The 18,382-nt window shown below is 38.1% G+C and overlaps 1 pseudogene; it reads left to right on the forward strand.

The window, feature by feature from the left end:
• Positions 1-18,072, forward strand: part of LOC123324839 — a 39,780-nt pseudogene extending 21,708 nt beyond the window's left edge.
• The last annotated feature ends 310 nt before the right edge of the window (positions 18,073-18,382 follow it).

Genomic DNA, 18,382 nt, shown 5'->3' on the forward strand with positions numbered 1-18,382 from the left:
AGTTTCATGCTCTATCAACTGAGGCACCCCTAAAAATTTTGATATTCTTGGGGTGCCTGGATGGCTCAGTCGGTTAAGTGTCTAACTGAGATTAAGGTAGTAATCTCATGGGCTGTGAGATCCACCCCTGCATCGGGCTCTGCACTGAGAGTGGAGCCTGCTTGAGATTCTCTCTCTCCCTCTCCTTCTGCCCCTCCCCCAACTGGTGCATGCATATTCTCTCTCAAATAAATATTAAATTTTTTAAAAATATTCTTAATGGCTTAAGACAGAACAAATTTTTTATCTTACAGTTATGGAGGTCAGAAGTCCAAAATCAGTCTCACTAGGCTAAAATCAAGGTGTTAGCAGGGCTGCATTTCCTCTAGAGGTTCTCGGGAAGAATCTGTTTTCTTGTCCTTTTCAGCATCTAGAGTCCGCCTGCAATCCTTGGTTCATTATCACTTATTTATATCACTATAACCTCTTGCTTTTATCACATCTCCCACTATACACTTAGATCCTTTCACCTCCTTCTTACCAGGACCCTTGTAATTACATTGTGTGCTTGCAGATAATACAGGATAATCTCCCCATCTCAACATCTTTAACTCAGTCACATCAGCGAAGTCTCCTTTTCCTTATAAAGTAACATTTGCAGGGGGGCCTAGGTGACTCAGTCAGTTAAGCATCCAACTGTTGATTTTGTCTCAGGTGATGATCTCAGGGTTGTGAGATCTAGCCCCACGGCTGGCTCTGTTCTGAGCATGGAGCCTGCTTAAGATTCTCTCTCCCAGGATGTCTGGATGGCTCAGTCAGTTAAGCGTCTGCTTTTGGCTCAGGTCATAATCTCGGGGTCCTGAAATCAAGCCCTGCATCAGGCGCCTTGCTCAGTGGGGAGTCTGATTCTCCCTCTCTCCCTGCCCCTCCCCCTTGTTTTTGCTCTCTCTCTTTCAAATAAAATTAAAAAAAAAAGATTCTCTCTCTCTCTCTCTCCCCCTCTGCCCCTCCCTCCACTCATGCTTACATGCTCTCTCTCTCTCTCCCCCTAACATTTACAGGCATTAGGGATTAGAATGTGGATAACTTTGGGGACGCCATTATTCAGCCTACTACACACAGTAATATTTATGTTTTAGAAGTATCACTCCTGATCACATGCAGAGTTGATTTAAGAAGTGTGACACAGAAGTTCAGGAAAATAAATTATGGGCTGTTGCAATAGTCCAGATAAAGCCTTGACATAGAAAATAAATTATGGGCTGTTGCAATAGTCCAGATAAATTGACCTACTAAAAATTAATCATTTTGCAATAGTCCAGATAAAGCATTAAAATACAGAAAGCTCATTTAACTCACTTCACAAAAGCATTAACAGATGATGTATCCCTTCTGTAGCTATTTAAAGACAGACTGAGGATGTGTCAATGGGGAGAGAAAGGGACATATAGATTTCAAAGATGTCTATGAATTGGGACTAACAAAGATTTCATGACCAGTAAAGACTAGGGAGTAAAGGAGAGAAAAAAAATCAATGTTGACTCCCAATTTTTGGCTTCAATTAGGTGATTGTGATATAATTAAACTACAGAGAATGTATGAGAAATGGTCTGGGGGACAATTAATTCAGTTTGGGTCATATTGTTTGAGTAGTTCTTGGACCATTGTGGTGGTGAGGCTAGAGACCATTGGAAATTCAGACCTGGAACTGCCATAAGAAAGAAATCATCCGTGGAGAATATGTTGATTAGGAAGAGAAGTTTAAGACTATAACTCTAGATTAATAATAAATAAATAGGGAGATGGAATGTACAGCATGGGGAATACAGTCAGTAATATCATATTAATTTTGTATGGCGGTGGATGGTAACTAGACTTATTTTGGTGATCAGTTCATAATGTATATAAATGTCAAAGCACTGGTGGTGGAGCCAGGCTTTGACCCCCAGTTAGTCTCTGAATCCTGAGCAGTGCTCTTAGCCACTCCACCACAGGGCCCCCATCTAAAAGTTTTGTTAATAATATTAGGCTGAGAACAGATACAGTAACATGCAGCTACATCTCTTACTGAGATTGTACCACAGTGGAGTGACCACAGTTTGATCCCACCATCAATGTGCACTCATAATGAATATGTGGAGCTGTGGAGTAGAACCATTCTTCCCTAGATCCATAGATGTTCAGAACTGTAGGGTTATAATAATAATGATAATCAGTTTTTTTGTGGTATATTACTCTTTTAATATGCTGCTGAGTATTTTCCAACATTCACTATTATATGATTTTTTTTCTGCATAACAACCATAAGTAATATTGCCTCTAGTTTTTTTTTTTCTTGTCTGTAGTATTTTCGTTAGATTTGGTTTTACTTTGCTGATTTTATAGAAATAATTTGAAGCTTTTCTTCCCTCTCTGTGCTCTGGAATAGTTTAAATATCCTAGTTACCTTTTTCTTAAAATTATGATAGAATTTACCTGTAAAACTGTATGTTCCCAGTTTCCAGCCATTATTTCTTTGAATAAACTTTCTGTCCCTTTCTCTCTCTTTTCCTTCTGGAATATGTAATGGGACACGAGCCTGGAGAACTACATAGGAGTCAGACCATTGTGAATCTCTGAGGAACCACTGGAAGATTTTGAGTAAATTCCAGACAAGATCAAGTGAATGAATGAACACTGTCACAGCCAAGCTGATCAAGGGAAGGGTGAGGGGTGTGACTGGAAACAAGTCAACAAATTAGAACTCCATCATAATATCTCAGTCAGAAATAATGAAGGCTTGTATTAAGCCTATGACAGCATAGATGGAGAGATAAAGATATTTAACATGTACAAATGATTGTAGGCTGGTAGGCATAGAATTTGGGTGGAGAAAAGGACTATCTATAGTAACTCCTGGTTCATGACTGGGACACTTACCTGGACTGAGCTGGACACTGGATTGTGTGCTATTGACTGGAATATAGGACCTAAGAGGAGGAGCAAGTTTGAAGGAAAATATGATGAGTTCTATTGGGAACATGATGAATAAAAGGTGCTTCTGAGATGCCCTGTTATGGCTAATGGGCAGGTGAAAATCAGGCTGGAAACTAAAGCTAAGAATCGGGACACCTGGGTGGCTCAGTCGGTTAAGTGTCTGACTCTTGATTTCAGCTCAGGTCATGATCTCAGGGTGGTGAGATTGAGCTTTATATCAGGCTCCGTGCTGGGCGTGGAGCCTGCTTAAGAGTCTCTCTCTCCCTCTCCCCTATCCCTCCCCCCCCCCAAAAAATAAATAAAGCTGGGGCTCTTTTGTGTATGGGTAGTGGCCAAAGTCATGGTGTGGTATGAAGCTACCAAGGAAAAGTATACAGCTGCATTGTCCAATATGGGAGCCACTGGTCACATGTAATTATTTAAATTTAACCTTGAATTAGTTCAAATAAAACAAAAAATTCAGTTTCTCCATTGTACTAGCCATACCTCAAGTGCTCAAAGACTGCATGTGGCTTGTGGCTACTGTATTAGACAAGCATGGATTATAGAACATTTTCATCTTCAGAGAAAGTCCCATTGGACAGCACTGGTATACAGAGTGAAAAGAGCAGAGGTGTGAAATATATCAGGACCCTGATATTACTGATATCTGTGTGGTCACTGAAAGAGCTCGACAAAAACAGGCTGAGGAGGTGTCTCCATCCACTGAGTGCTTTCTAATGAGCTTGGCACTACCTGCTTTCATATGCTATCTCTGATCTCCAAACTGCCCTATAGTAGTGGCAATACTAATTATTTTTATTAAGGTTTGTTAAGGTTAATTTTCCCAAGACCCCAGGAGCTGGATTTGTAACCCAAGTGCCTGTAATATTCCAAATCCAGTGATTTTTCAGTTGTTTCAGGCTGCCTCACGTAGGAAAACACAGACACAATGATGCTGAGAAAAAAGAGAAGAAGGGAATTTTATGAATGTGAATGACACATGGCACCAAGGGTTCAAGTAAAGGTCAGGTCAGAAAATTATGAGTATAGTCAGGTTATTCATCACAAATTTTGTTGAGAACAATTTCAGTGTAGTGTAGGGGCTGAAGCCCTTTCGGAGTGTACTGAGTATAGCTGTACCCATGTAGAGCCTAAGCCACTTGAGCCTGTCCTTTTAAGAAGTTAGATTTGGAGATTCATCTTGATACAAAATATGGTTTACTAAAATGTATTTCAAGTTTTTCTAAATTACATATTAAATTCCTTAAGACTGTATCTCTCATCTTTGGAATAGTCAGAAGACACTGAATCTTATGATATACTCCTTATTGCTTAGTTTCCAGCTTCTAACCTTGGCCTGGTCACTAAACTCTCCAGAGTTTTTTTCCCCGCTATCTGTGAATGAATTTGGAAATATCTACCTTGCTTACCTAATAGGGATGTTTGGGCATCAAATGAAACAATATATTTGATAGTGAACTCTGAAGTGATATGTAATATAATTTGCTATCCCCAATCTATCAGGCAAAAGTAATGTTTAAACACCACAGATTTACCTACAAAGTTTTATGCATCTAGTGCACATTTTCATTTAAAGTTATTAGTGTGTGTGTGCATATACATATATATATAAAACTATATAAAGTTATATCTTTGGAGAAGAATAGAAAAATGTATGAGCAAGTGTTGAATTTCCCCAACACAGCCTTCCAGCTTGACACTTGATTTTTGAAACCAATAATCATGGGTTCCTGTGGTCAGTTCTGATTTAATCTTTATGCCCTGGCTAACTCCATCAAAACTGAGAGAGAAGAGATATTTCCCCTCTCTAAGATGTTTAAGAGAAAAGAAAAATGATTCAAGCTTCCTATCCAAGGAAACTCAGAGTATATAGGATAGCTATTTCTAATTGTTTTGTTATCTAGATGAATACTTACATCTAGAACCTGAGAAATTTGTGGAAAAAGTTAACATTAGTTCCTGAAGAAGCAAATCCCATTGATTACCTTAACTGGAGAGCTCCTCGAATTCTGTTTGCTTTTGAAATATGCTGATGACTGGAGGTTAGAGTGTTCCTAGGAACCACTGTGGTTCAGTTAAAGTGAGTATAAGCACCAGAGGATGTATATTTATCATTAGACCATGGAAAACCTAAAAGGTCTTCTCGTGCTTCTCTGGACCTGGACTCAGCAGCTGAAAATATTTTCTGCCCAACAAAAGTAGTGCTAGGTTCCTTAATTCCCAGGGTTTAAACACTAAAGTCTATCCCATCTATGTCTGAAGTAACTACAAGGAGAATCCTTAATATATTTGGTCAGAATAAATCAGAGGAGTGTAAATTATTTGTCAATAAAGTAGTTCTTAGTATCCTCTGGAACTTTTCTAATTAGCCTCGAGGCATATTGAACTCACAAGAAGTTACTGGAAATGTCAGTTATTAAATAGACATTTTACCGTAATTGAATGTTAGTGTCACACAGTTCAGACCACAGGCCCTGGCAGCCCAGAGAAAGGGTGGCTTGTAGCAAACTGTGCACTGACAGGAAACAAAGTTCTCAGTGGGTCCCACCACAGTGCTTTGGCCTTGCAGGAGGGAAAAATTATCAACCACCACCCCAGCTGTTGCCACTGAGTTGCTGTCATTGAAATAATCTGATGGTCAGGTAAAATATGAAGGAAACCAAAGTCCTGGTGGGATTTTAAAAGCGCATTATTATGTGTGTGTGTGTGTGTGTTTTTCTTGAGGTTTATCATGTTACTGATAAATGGTCAAAGTGAGGTGCAGAGGGAAATCCCTAACCCCAGTGGTGGGGTTAGGCCATTGACTTGGACTCTGTTTACTGATATTTTAGCAAAAAAGATATGAAACTCATCTGTTTTTCAAATGTGTGTGTTTTTTAAAATTGGGATAGAATTGTTACATAACATTATATAATTTCAGGTGTATAACATAATTTGATATCCGTTGTGCACTATAAACTAGTCACTACCAAAAGTCTAGTTAACATCCATTGCCATGTAGTTGAACCTCTTCACTCATTTTGCTCCCCCACCCCCCACAGTCCCCTTCCCCTCTGGTAACCATCAATCTGTTTTCTGTGTCTGTGAGTTTGTTTCTGTATTGTATCATTTGGTTGTTTAGATTCCACATATAAGTGAGAACATACAGTATTTGTCTTTCTCCATCTGACTTATTTCACTTAGCATAATAAACTCAAGGTTCATTCATGTCACAAATGGCAAGATTTCATTCTTTTTAAAGAATGAATAGTATTCCATTGCATATATATATATATATATATATATATATATATATATATATATATATACCACATCGTCTTTATCCATTCATCTATTGAGGGACATTTAGGTTGTTTTCATATCTTGGCTATTGTAAACCATACTGCAATGAATGGAGGGCTGCATATACCTTTTGGAATTAGTGTTTTTGTATTCTTTGGATAAATACCTGGAAGTGAAATAGTTGGATCATATGGTGGATCTGTGTGAGGAAGCTGAATACCGTTTCTGATAGAGGTTGCACCAATTTACATTCCCATCAGTAGTGCGTGAGACTACTATTTTCTCCACAATCTCTCCAACACTTGTTATTTCTTGTCTTTTTCATAATAGCCATTCTGACAGGTGTGAGGTGGTATCTCATTATGGCTTAGATTTGCATTTCCCTGATAATGAGTGAAAATGAACATCTTATTTGCCTGTTGGCCATCTGTATGTCTTCTTTGGGAAAATCTCTGTTCAGATCCTCTGTCCATTTTTTAATTGGGTTGTTTGTTTGTTTTTAAGATTTTATTTATTTGAGAGAGAGCGAGAGAGCGCACGCACACAAGCGGGAGGGAGGGTCAGAGGGAGAGGGAGAAGCAGATTCCCTGCTGAGCAGGGAGGCCAGTGTGGGACTCAATCCCGGGACCCTGAGATTATGACCTGAGCCGAAGGCAGACGCTTAACCACCTGAGCCACTTAGGTGCCCCTGGGATGGTTGTTTTTTTTTTTTTAATTTTTGAGTTGCATAAGTTCTTTATATATTTTGGATATTAACTGCTTATCAGATATATGATGTGCAAATATCTTCTCCCACTTAGTAGGTTGCCTTTTCATTTTGATGATAGTTTCCTTTACTGTGCAGAAACTTTTTAGTTTGATGTAGCTCTATTTGTTTATTTTTGCTTTTGTTTTCTTGCCTTTGGAGTCAGATCCACACCATCACTAGGACCAATGTCAAAGAGGTTACTGCCCATGTTTTCTTGTAGGAAATTTATAGTTTCAGGTCTTATATTCAGATCTTGAGTTCATTTTTGTGTATTGTGTAAGAGAGTGGTCTTGTTTTATTCTTTTGCATGTGGCTGTCCTGTTGCCCCAGCGCCATTCATATGTGGTTTTAAGTTACCGACTAAGGACCAAGAATCCTTAACTGGTTGAATTTAGTCTGCTGACTTCCAGACAAATAGGAGAAATTGTCATCATCTATGCCCAAGATAAAATGCCATCATTGGATAATGCTGCTGCAATTCTTGATCAACTACTATACATCCCTGGTCCTAGTGGTGAGATTGATTTATGAAGTGATGCCTAATTGGCCCTTGTGACATTAGGGTTTCTTCCCTTCTCTTTAGGGCTCATCCTCTTCTCTGTGCCCTTAGCCCCATCTCTGGCTTCCTCAAGATCCTCTACAGATCATTCCTCTGATCCTCTGTATGTGCTCAGTCTCCTCTGTCTTAAATGATACAGAGAAAAAGCAAATGAACAAATGATCCTCCTGCAAATTTTCACTCACCTCTGTTAGTAGTATCTATCTTAAATGTCAAACTCAGTGACATCATTATCTAAGGAGAAGACTGTTTCTACTTTGCTAACCAGACCCTGTATCTACTGTACTAGGGTATCCCTCTATCCGAGATGAGCCCTACATTCTTTCATAGTCTTTGAGTAATACGTTTACTTGACCTCATGTTAAGTGAGCCGAGAGGGCACACTTAAGCTTCTTCCTTGATCCTAGTCTGCCTTGTTTCCCTGCCAGGTAACTCAGGGTCCCTTCTGTGACTGGTAATCTACCATAAAGCCCATAGGGACCAGAACTCCAGAGCCTGGATTAGCTCTTACAAGTCCTCTTTCCCTAGGATTCGGGTTTTGCATTTGGTGGGAATTCCTGTTACAAATGGACAGATTTCCCGGGGCATACCAGTGTCAGACTGACTATCACATGTTACACATTGTGTAATGTCATATATCCTATCATCAAAATAGAGAGTTAATTACTATGTGCCTAAAGTTATTATTAAAAAGAAAATAGTGTTGTGGCTTTACTAATCAATTTTTTTTTCGTAGTCAAATGGTAAGCGAGGGAATAACAAGCTTTAGCACTCATAGAAGCCGCAGTCTTTTATCTACCCTTGCTGGGATTATTAGATCTGAATGGCTGAGCTCTTACCACTTTAAAGAAAAAATGGTACTCCAGTTTCGTTTTTGGGAGCCCTACTCTGTACCCAATCCTTCTTGGAAGGAAGCTTGGCAACCTGTCTGGCCATTACCAGTCCTCAACACTGGATAAAGCACTCTTTTAAGTCAAGCAACCTAGAATAGCAATGTCACCACTTACCTGGCTCTTAGCATTATGATTGCCAGGTGACTCCTGAGTTCTGGTGACCAGTGGGTTACTCTTGGCTTCCTTTTCATGTTGAAGTCAGCTTGGACTGCATCTGTATTTGTCATGCATGGGTCTTTGTAATTATGATTTTGGGATGCTGGCTGGCTGTATATCAGGGGTTATTCATAAGCTAGCTTAGTCTCCAAAACTTAGGCCTATGTCTTTCTAGTTTCCTCTCTTCACCACTAGCCCAGTATGGGGGACACACCATCTAGAGTATGACCATTTCCTCTTCCAGATTCTGTTCCAAATTTAAAAATATGTGGAAAGAAAAAAAATGCAGAAAGACACTTTAATAAGCAAAAAAGAGTTCTCAATATAGGCATGATGATGGTTTATTCACTTAGAGAAGACATGCTATTATCTGTTAATTTTTAATTAGTCAATAATAACATTAATACAATAATAGCAATTAATGCTAGTAAGTTACAAGTGCTACATAACTCATGTGCACTGTCTCATTTATTGTTTACAACATCCTATGCCATGAGTATCCATATTTTCCTTGTTTTATAGAAGAGGAGCCCAAAGAACTAAGTCACTCTGTCTAAGCCATAAGTCAGTAAGTAATAGAGTCAAGATTTGATTCTGATTTTCTTTAGATTATATTATGTAAATGAGCTCTTCACTTCTACACTGTAATTCCACCATAAGTAAACAAGTGAAGTAGAGTCCTAGCAAGTTGTGATGATGGCTGGGTAAGCAGAGCCAGTTAAATCCCAGCCTGTGAAGTTTGCATTTGATCCCACAGGCAATAGGTAGCTAACACAGATTTTTGAGCCTGGGTTTAATGTGGTAAAATTCACTTTATAGTAGCTGGATATTGATGGCCAGGAAAGATACACAGATGAGTAAGAGGTATAAAGACCATCTGAAAGTCTATTATGAAAAGATAACATAAAGCCTGAGCCTGTATGAGAAAATTATAAACCTTCATATTGAAAAATATTAAAAAAAAAACAAAATAAATGGAGATATATACTGTGTTTTTAAATGTTTATAGACAAGAAGACTCACCACTTTAAAGATATCAGTCTTTTCCAAATTAATCTATGGAATCAGTAAAATTTTAATTGATATCTCACAGATTTTTTCTAATGGATCTTGATAAATGGATTCTAAAATGAATATGGCAAATTAGGGTCAAGAAAACCACAACACTGCTGAAGAACAACAACTAGGTGGGTTATAATAGATCATGACTTATAATAATTAAGACAGTGTAGTATTTGTGCATGGTAAAACAAAATGACCAATGGCAGTGAAGAGAGGCCAGCCACAAAACAAATGATATATGGAAACCTGGTATTACAGAATTGGTGTTTCAGATCATTGGGGAATAGTGCTCAAGAAATGGTGCTGGGACAATTGCTTATAAAAGAAATTGGATTCCTAGCTCACACTATACATAAATTTTTTTCTTGTATGAATTTAGAGCTTAAATATGAAAAACAATGATTTAAAATGTTAGGAGAAAATACAGGAGAAACTTTCCTCACTGTGTGGTATGGGAGAATTTCTTAAATTAAATTTTAAATTTCTAAAATAATGGGGCGCCTGGGTGGCTCAGTCATTAAGCGTCTGCCTTTGGCTCAGGTCATGGTTCCAGGGTCCTGGGATCGAGCCCCACATCAGGCTCCCTACTCGGCGGGAAGCCTGCTTCTCCCTCTCCCACTCCCCTGCTTGTGTTCTCTCCCTCACTGTATCTCTCTCTGTCAAATAAATAAAATCTTAAAAAAAAATTCTGCAATAAAAGCATGAAATATTAAAGAAGAGAATGATATATGTAATTACATTAAAATTAAGAACTTCATCAGAGAGCCCATAAGAAGGTAAAAGGATAGACTGTAACTGGGGAGAAGCTATTAGCTACAGTATTACCAACAATGCAGTAGTGTCTCAAATATATAAAGCACTAAAACTGGTAAGGAAATAACTACTCACTTAGTAAATGAGCACAATAAGAAAGTAGGTATTTGACAGAAGTGGTGAATAAACCTATAAAAAAACGAGGGTGCTTAACCTCATCAGTAATCTGAAAAGGCAAGTTAGAAATATAATGAGATATTTCACATCTAATTTGACAAAAATTAAGAGGTCTAATGGTACTGTTAGAATGTTCATTAACACTTTATTAGAGGAAGCAGCATAATCACTTTGAAGAGCAATTCAGCATTGTTTTGTAAAGGTATGTATATTCTGTGACCCAGGAATTATAGGCATACATCTTACAGAAGTGCTTCATAGGTTTTAATGTTCATACATATATCATCTGGTGATCTTGATAAGATAAATATTTGCATTCAGAATTCAAAAAAGATTAAGTTTTAAAAATTCATAGACATTTTAGAGAATCATTCATTGAACAAATAGTTACTGAGTTGAACACTTACCATGTGCCAGACAGTTTTACAGCATAAGGATAAAACAATCAAAAGATAGAAGGAAAAGCAAAACCTTCCTTCATGGATCTTATACTGTGGTGTTTGTGTGGTGGGGGAGAGGGCATTAGACACAAAATAAATAAATGATTAAAATATATAGTATGTCTGATGGTGACAAATACTATGTAAAACTTAGTAAAGATGGGAGGTAGGGAATGTTGGAGGGGTAGTCATTGTAATTTTAAATTTAGTTATCAGGTAAAGTGTCCCTGAGAGCCTGAAAATTAAGCAAAGGCCTAGAAGAGGTGAGAGAGTGAGTCATGTGATTATCAGAGAGACAAATGCATGTGCAAAGGCTCCAAGGCATAAATATGCTTTGTGTGCTGGATGAATAGCAAGAAAGTTATTGTGGCTAGATCCAAATGATTAAGAGGAAGAGAAATAAGAGATAAAATCAGAGAGGTAGAAGGGGACAGATCATGTAAGAGTTGTGTAGACCATTGAAATGACTTTGGCTTTTACTCAGAGACAGACAAAAGGCCACTGGAGGCTTTTAAATACATAAGTGATATTATCTGATTCAGAGATAACAGGATAACAGCATCCTTCTTGTTACTATGTTGAGAATAGATGAACTGGAGAAAGGTCAAGTTTAAGCAGGGAGAACAACTAGTTAGCTATTGTGATAAGCCAAGCAAAACATGATAGTAGTTTGGAGCATTGTGAGTGGCAAGAAGTGATTGAATTTTGTATAAATTTTGAATGTAGAGCTGATGGAATTTCTGAAGAATTGAATGTGGGGTCTAAGGAAAATGATTATTTTCTGTCTTAAGATAGTGGAAAAGTAGTGTTGCCATTTAGTGAGATGGGGAAGACTGCTGAAGAACATGGTTGAGGAAAGGGTTGAAAACCGTGTGCTCGGATTTAGGCATTTTTGTGTTTGAGATGTTTTCAGAGGAGGTGTTCAGTAGACGGTTGGGTATGCCAGTGTAGAGCTAGAGAGAAGTCTGAATTGGAGATATAATTTTGGGGTCATCATCATGTAAGTACTATTTATAGATATGAAACTGGCTGAGAGATCCATGAGAGGGGGTGACAGGAGAAGGGGCCTGAGCCCTGAGCATTCTAATGTTTAAAGTAAATATCTTAAAGGCAAATCGAAAAGACAAGTCACCTACAAATGATCAACAATTGGACTTACAGATGACTTTTCAAGAGCAACAATGGAAGCCGGGAGAAATGGAGTAATATCTTTAAAGTGATGCAAGAAAGAAAGCAAAATTTTATTTTTAGAATAAAGATGAAATAAAGACATTTTCAAGAAAAGCTGAGGGAGTTTACCCACCAAGAGACCACTCTTTTTTTTTTTTTTAAGATTTTATTTATTTGTCAGAGAGAGAGAGAGCGTGAGCGAGAACAAGCAGGGGAAGAAGCAGGCAGTGAGAGAAGCAGGCAGTGAGAGAAGCAGGCTCCCCACTGAGCAGGGAGCCTGATGTGGGACTCAATCCCAGGGTCCTGGGATCATGAACTGAGCTGAAGGCAGACACTCAACTGACTGAGCCACTCAGGTGTCCCGATAGACTACTCTTAAGTAAATATCTAAAGGATACATTTCAGGGTGTAAGGAGGTGTTTCTCAGAAAGAACATCTGAAATGAAAGAACAATAGAATGGCCAGGGAATAAAGACCCCAGTGTGGTTGGCAGATGTCTCAACAATAATACTTCAGACACCAACCCATTTAGATGAAATTGGAAACTTGTTTGTTTGTTTTTGTTTTTTAAAGATTTTATTTATTTATTCGTCAGAGAGAGAGAGTGGGCACACAAGCAGGGGGAACAGCCGGCAGAGGGAGAAGCAGGTTCCCCCCCTGAGCAGAGAGCCTGATGCGGGACTGGACCTTGGACTCTGGGGTCATGACTTGAGTCAAAGGCAGATGCTTAACTGACTGAGCCACAAAGGCGTCCCAGAAATTGAAAATTGTTTACCAGGTATATCAGAATTGCTCATTTCTAGAGGCTAAGCTGCTGAGAATGTAGATTTCTAATTGATCTTGAAATTAATCCTCTCTTACTGTCTATCTTCAGCATGATTAGCAAATTGTTTATGCTGCTTCTAGGTGTTATTACTCATTAGCATTACTTAAATAAGAAAATATAATTTACAGTTTTTTTTCTTAATAGATTGATGGGAAATTTAAAACTAAAATTTTTATGTTAAAATGTTAACTAATAATTTAAGCTCTCTTCAGATCACTTGCCTGCAAGGAAAGCATTTCATATAATAAACTGTGTGCCTATGCCAAGGGGGAATTTAGAAAATTCCTATAGGGCAATAAATAAGAAAAGGCAAGTAATGACTCGTACATAAATATCTACATGGATTAGATAATTACATTTCAGGAATGCAGTGTTTTGGGTAACCACTTAAATAGACCATACATGCCATGTTAACTATCTTGAAAAAAATTGCTGATAAATTAATAAATTATATTAATGTTTTTGTCAAAAGAAAAAAATTAGTGAAATTCCTTACATTAACTAGATGAGAGGAAGAAAGCCATTTAATCAATATTGAACAAGTGTTTGTTAAACTTCAACATTGATCCAATTTTTCTAAATAAAAACTTCTTAGAAAACTAGAAATAGAAGAAAATTCTTAGAGAGTACAGTAAAACCCTACAAGTAGCATAAGCTTAAAGACACCACATTCAGCTCATTTGTATTAAAGTGAGAAAGAAAGTCAAGATACCTGGTGTTATAGTTATTGGTTAATACTGTACTAGAGGACCTATGCAATGTAATACAAAGGTAAAAATAGGCAAGAGACATCATTGTTACCAAGAAAGATACAAGACCTTATTATTTAGATAATATGTTTGATAGTCTATATAGAGAGAAACTCCTAGGGAACCAGTGAAAACATTATTAGAACAAACTGGAGAGATTAAAAAGGAGTATGCATCAACATAAAAAATCAGCAGTTTTTAAAAATTCCAGCAGTGACCAATTAAAAATGTATTAGAAAAAAACATTTACAATTACAGAAAAAATATAAAATATCTAGGAATAAACCCAATAAAGAATATGCAAGATATTTATGGAAAAACTAATAAAATTTATTGAAGAAGACCTGATACATTAAAAAACATACACAATGTCTGGGGCGCCTGGGTGGCTCAGTCAGTTAAGCGACTGCCTTTGGCTCAGGTCATGATCCCGGAGTCCCAGGATCGAGTCCCGCATCGGGCTCCCTGCTCGGCGGGGAGTCTGCTTCTCCCTCTGACCCTCCCCCCTCTCATGCTCTCTCTGTGTCTCATTCTCTCTCTCTCAAATAAATAAATAAAATCTTTAAAAAAAATAAATAAATAAAAAAATAAAAAAATAAAAAACATACACAACGTCTGAGCGTGGGAAAAGATATCACTTCTACCCCAATGACATTGTGAATTCAAGAAAATCCCAATCAAAATCCTAAAAGAAATGTTATAAGCTAATTCTAAAATTAATATGGAAACATAAATGCCCAAGAATAGCCAAGGAAATTTAGAAACAAGCAAGATGAACAAAAAAAGGAGATCATACCCCACCAGGAATCAAAATATAAGCAGATCTGTGGTAGTAAAAATAGTATGGTATTCAAGTAGGAAAAAACCCCAAAAGATCAGTAGAACAGGATTCAGAGTCCAGTAATGAGCCTGTGTGTGTGTGTGTGTGTGTGTGTATATATATATATATATGACAATTAACTATTGATTTTAGAAAATACAGTAAAATTATATTAACACCTAATACCATTCATTAAAAAAAATCCAGGTGAATTAAATAATGCTGAAAATTATAAAACATTAGAAGAAAATATAGGAAGATATGACTATGACTTTGTGGTAGAGTGATCCTCTTAAATATGTAAATGCATTAAGAATAAAATATAATTTTTTTAGTACATTACCAAACTTCTGAATAATACAAAAGACCACACCAAAAACCCCATAAAAAACAATGATAAGTAGGAAAAAGTATTTTCAACACACCATAAACAAATGAACAATATTCAGAATTTATAAAGAGCCAGTGATAATACATAAGGAAAAGACAATGCTACTGAAAGAATATGAAAATAACTCACTGAGGAGGAGGTACAAATGGGACCATAAACATATAAGATGACTCTACTTCTGGTAATCAAGGAAATGTAACCAAGAATGGTGATATTCATTTACCACATTGGAACATTTTTTAAGTTTTTGATAAGGTATCTCTTTTTTCCACAATGTAATATAATGCAGTTAGAAAACAATGGAATAAATCTGTGCATATCGATACCACAGCTTTTCAAGAAAATGGTTGCTTAAGTAATGATAAGCACATTATGTTAATGTTATGTAAAACTTGCTCTCATACGCATGTGTGGATATATAGAGATACACTATCTTAGTTATAGAAGCAGAGCCTGAGATGGTGATTTCTTCTTCAAGTAATTCATGGAGAAAGTGCTCCCAGGAGAAGTGAAATGAGAGAAGCAGGGTAGGACACAGGGAGAAGGTGACTGTGGTCCTGAGGGGAGACCAGCTGTCTGATTTTGCAGGGGTGCTCTGGAGCACAGATTGCACCAAAGTGGATCCTACCTTGAGGCCATTTACATCCCTGGGTCTGTCCATTATTGACCAAATCTGGCCTGCCTCCTTCCCAAGGAATATGGGGAGTAGTCACAGCATCTGTTTGGCCAAGGGCAATTCTCCAGAGAAAAGGGAAGCTGGGTTACTATCAGTGAGCTCCAGCAGCAGCAGAAAAGGGGATCTGGGCAGGGCAGCAACTGCATCTACCACACACATGCTCACATATATACATACACATGTGTGCAAACACACACACATGCAAACAAGAGACTCAAGGAATTCACACAAAAGTGGTCAAATGGTGACTTCTAGTGACAGGCCTGAGGTTGAGGGGTGTTGTCAAGATGGGCTTTAGTTTTATATTTGTTTTTTTAATAATCACAATATGTTATATTGTGCAATTAGATAATAAGCTTTTAAAAAAGAAGCAGTTTACTTTCTCACATAGGAAAGGACTCCATTATCCCACCCTTTCAAGACTTCCTTGACATTTTTATACTTGCTACAAATAGAATTTATTCAAGGGAACCACACTAAGATTCCAGTGAACTTTTTTAATATTGTATTTCATAAGACAATTACAGAATTAGTTTTTCTTAGGCAGATGTCATTTCAGTTTTCTTTTTAATAATAATGTGATCATTCACAGACCAGTTTGTGAATTATGAGAAATATATGCATATATTTAATGAAACAGAAATCCAGTGAATATACAATTTCATTCTTCTAATACTCAGTGACTTTGATCAGAGTTTCTTATGTTGAATGTCTTGATGAAGATAGCAAACAACTACTTACTAATCAGTGTCCTTTTCTGTTAAAATGAGGAGGGAATCTGATATTCATACTCCACCTTTTAATATAGATGTTATGAAAACCCATTGCTTTGCCCTCTTACTTGTTTAACCTGCTCATTGGTATAAACAAGAAGGGCCCTCAGCCATTAAAGAGGTCCCTCTTACTTCTCTACTTAACCATTAGGTGTGATCTCATCCAGCCCCATGGTTTTAGATGCCATGATTGGGCTAAGTCCCAGACATAGAACTTCACTTTGACCTTTTTCAAGAATTCTGTATTCAACTGCTTGGTTGAATTTGCACCCTGGACATCTTTAGTTAGCATCTCAAACTAAAGAAAAGTCTAGATTCCCCTTCCACCCTCACTTCCTACACACCTGTTCCTTATCCATCAGTAAAAGATACCGTCATTTATTCATTTGCTTAAGCCACAAATCTGAGTAATCCTTGATTTCAGTCTTTCATCATTCCCTCATGCCTGATTCATCAGAAAATCATCTTGATGATACCCCTAAAACTTCTCGTCAATCTATATTTCTCCATCTCTGTTAATGCTGCCTTTATCGAAGTAACATAATCTTTCTTAGGGAATATTACATGTATACCCATGTATACCCGTGTCCTATTCCAGTATTACAATAATCTAACTACTCTCTGTGTTTCATTTTTTGCCTTCCCTTATACACAGTAGCTAGAGCAATCTTTTAAAAATGTCAGTCGGCTCTCTTCTTCAGCCACTGAAGATGCCAAAGGAAAGAAGCCGAAGGGAAAGAAGGTAGCCCTGGCCCCTGTTTTTGGGAAGAAGGAGGCCAAGAAGGTGGTCATTCCCCTGTTTGAGAAAAGGCCCAAGAATTTTGGCATTGGACAGGACATCCAGCCCAAAAGGGATCTCACCCACTTTATCACACGGCCCCTGCTACCTCCTGTTGCAGTGACAGAGGGCTTATTCTCTATAGATGTCTAAATGGGTAATGGGTATTAAGGAGGCCACTTGGCGTGATGAACACTGGGTGTTATATTTAAGTGATGAATCACTTAAATTCTATACCTGAAACCACTTTTACCATATATGTTAACTAACTAGAATTTAAGTCAAAAATTGAAATAAAATAAAAGTGCCTCGTGCGATTAACCAGTTCACCCAGGCCTGGGATGCCAAACAGCTACTCAGCTGCTTAAGCTGGCCCACAGATACAGACGAGGGACAAAGCAAGAGAAGTAGCAGAGATTGTTGGCCCGGGCTGAGAAGAAAGCTGCTGGCAAAGGTAGAGGCCGCCTGTCCTTCGGGCTGGGGTTAATACTGTCATCACCTTGGTGGAAACCAAGAAGGCTCAGCTGGTAGTGATTGCACAAGCTGTGGATCCCATTGAGCTGATGGTCTACCTGCTTGCCCTGTGTCGTAGGATGGGGATTCCCTACTGCATTATCAAGGGAAAGACCAGGCTGGGGTGTCTGGCCCACAGGAAGACCTGCACCACTGTTGCCTTTGCACAGGTTACCTCGGAAGAAAAGGGAGCTCTGGCTAAGCAGGTGGAAGCTATCAGGACCAATTACGATGACAGATGTGATGAGATCTGCAGGCACTGGGGAGGCAATGTCCTGGGTCCGATACAAATCCGTGGCTTGTATTGCCAAGTTGGAAAAGACCGAGGCTAAAGAACTGGCTACCTAACTGGCTAAGTGTATGCTGTTGTGTATTTGCTGTACAGAGAAACAATAAGTTCTCTTAAAAAAAAAAGTAAATCAGATCATGTAATTTTCCTGGGTAAAACCCTGTGCTGCATTTAGAATAAAATCCACATGCCAAACTGTGTGTCCCCCAACCCTGAGAATTCTTCCCTGCTGTTCTCCTACCTCATCTCATAACACACTTCTCTCTCAGTGTGCCTTGGCCGCCCAGGGCCTCTGCTGGTTCCTTTGTACGTACCAACCCAGCTCATAGGTCCCCGTCTAGATACCATCTTCTCAGAGAGGTCTCTGAC

This window comes from Neomonachus schauinslandi, chromosome 5 (genome assembly GCF_002201575.2).
Source record: "Neomonachus schauinslandi chromosome 5, ASM220157v2, whole genome shotgun sequence".
NCBI classification, from domain to species: domain Eukaryota; kingdom Metazoa; phylum Chordata; class Mammalia; order Carnivora; family Phocidae; genus Neomonachus; species Neomonachus schauinslandi.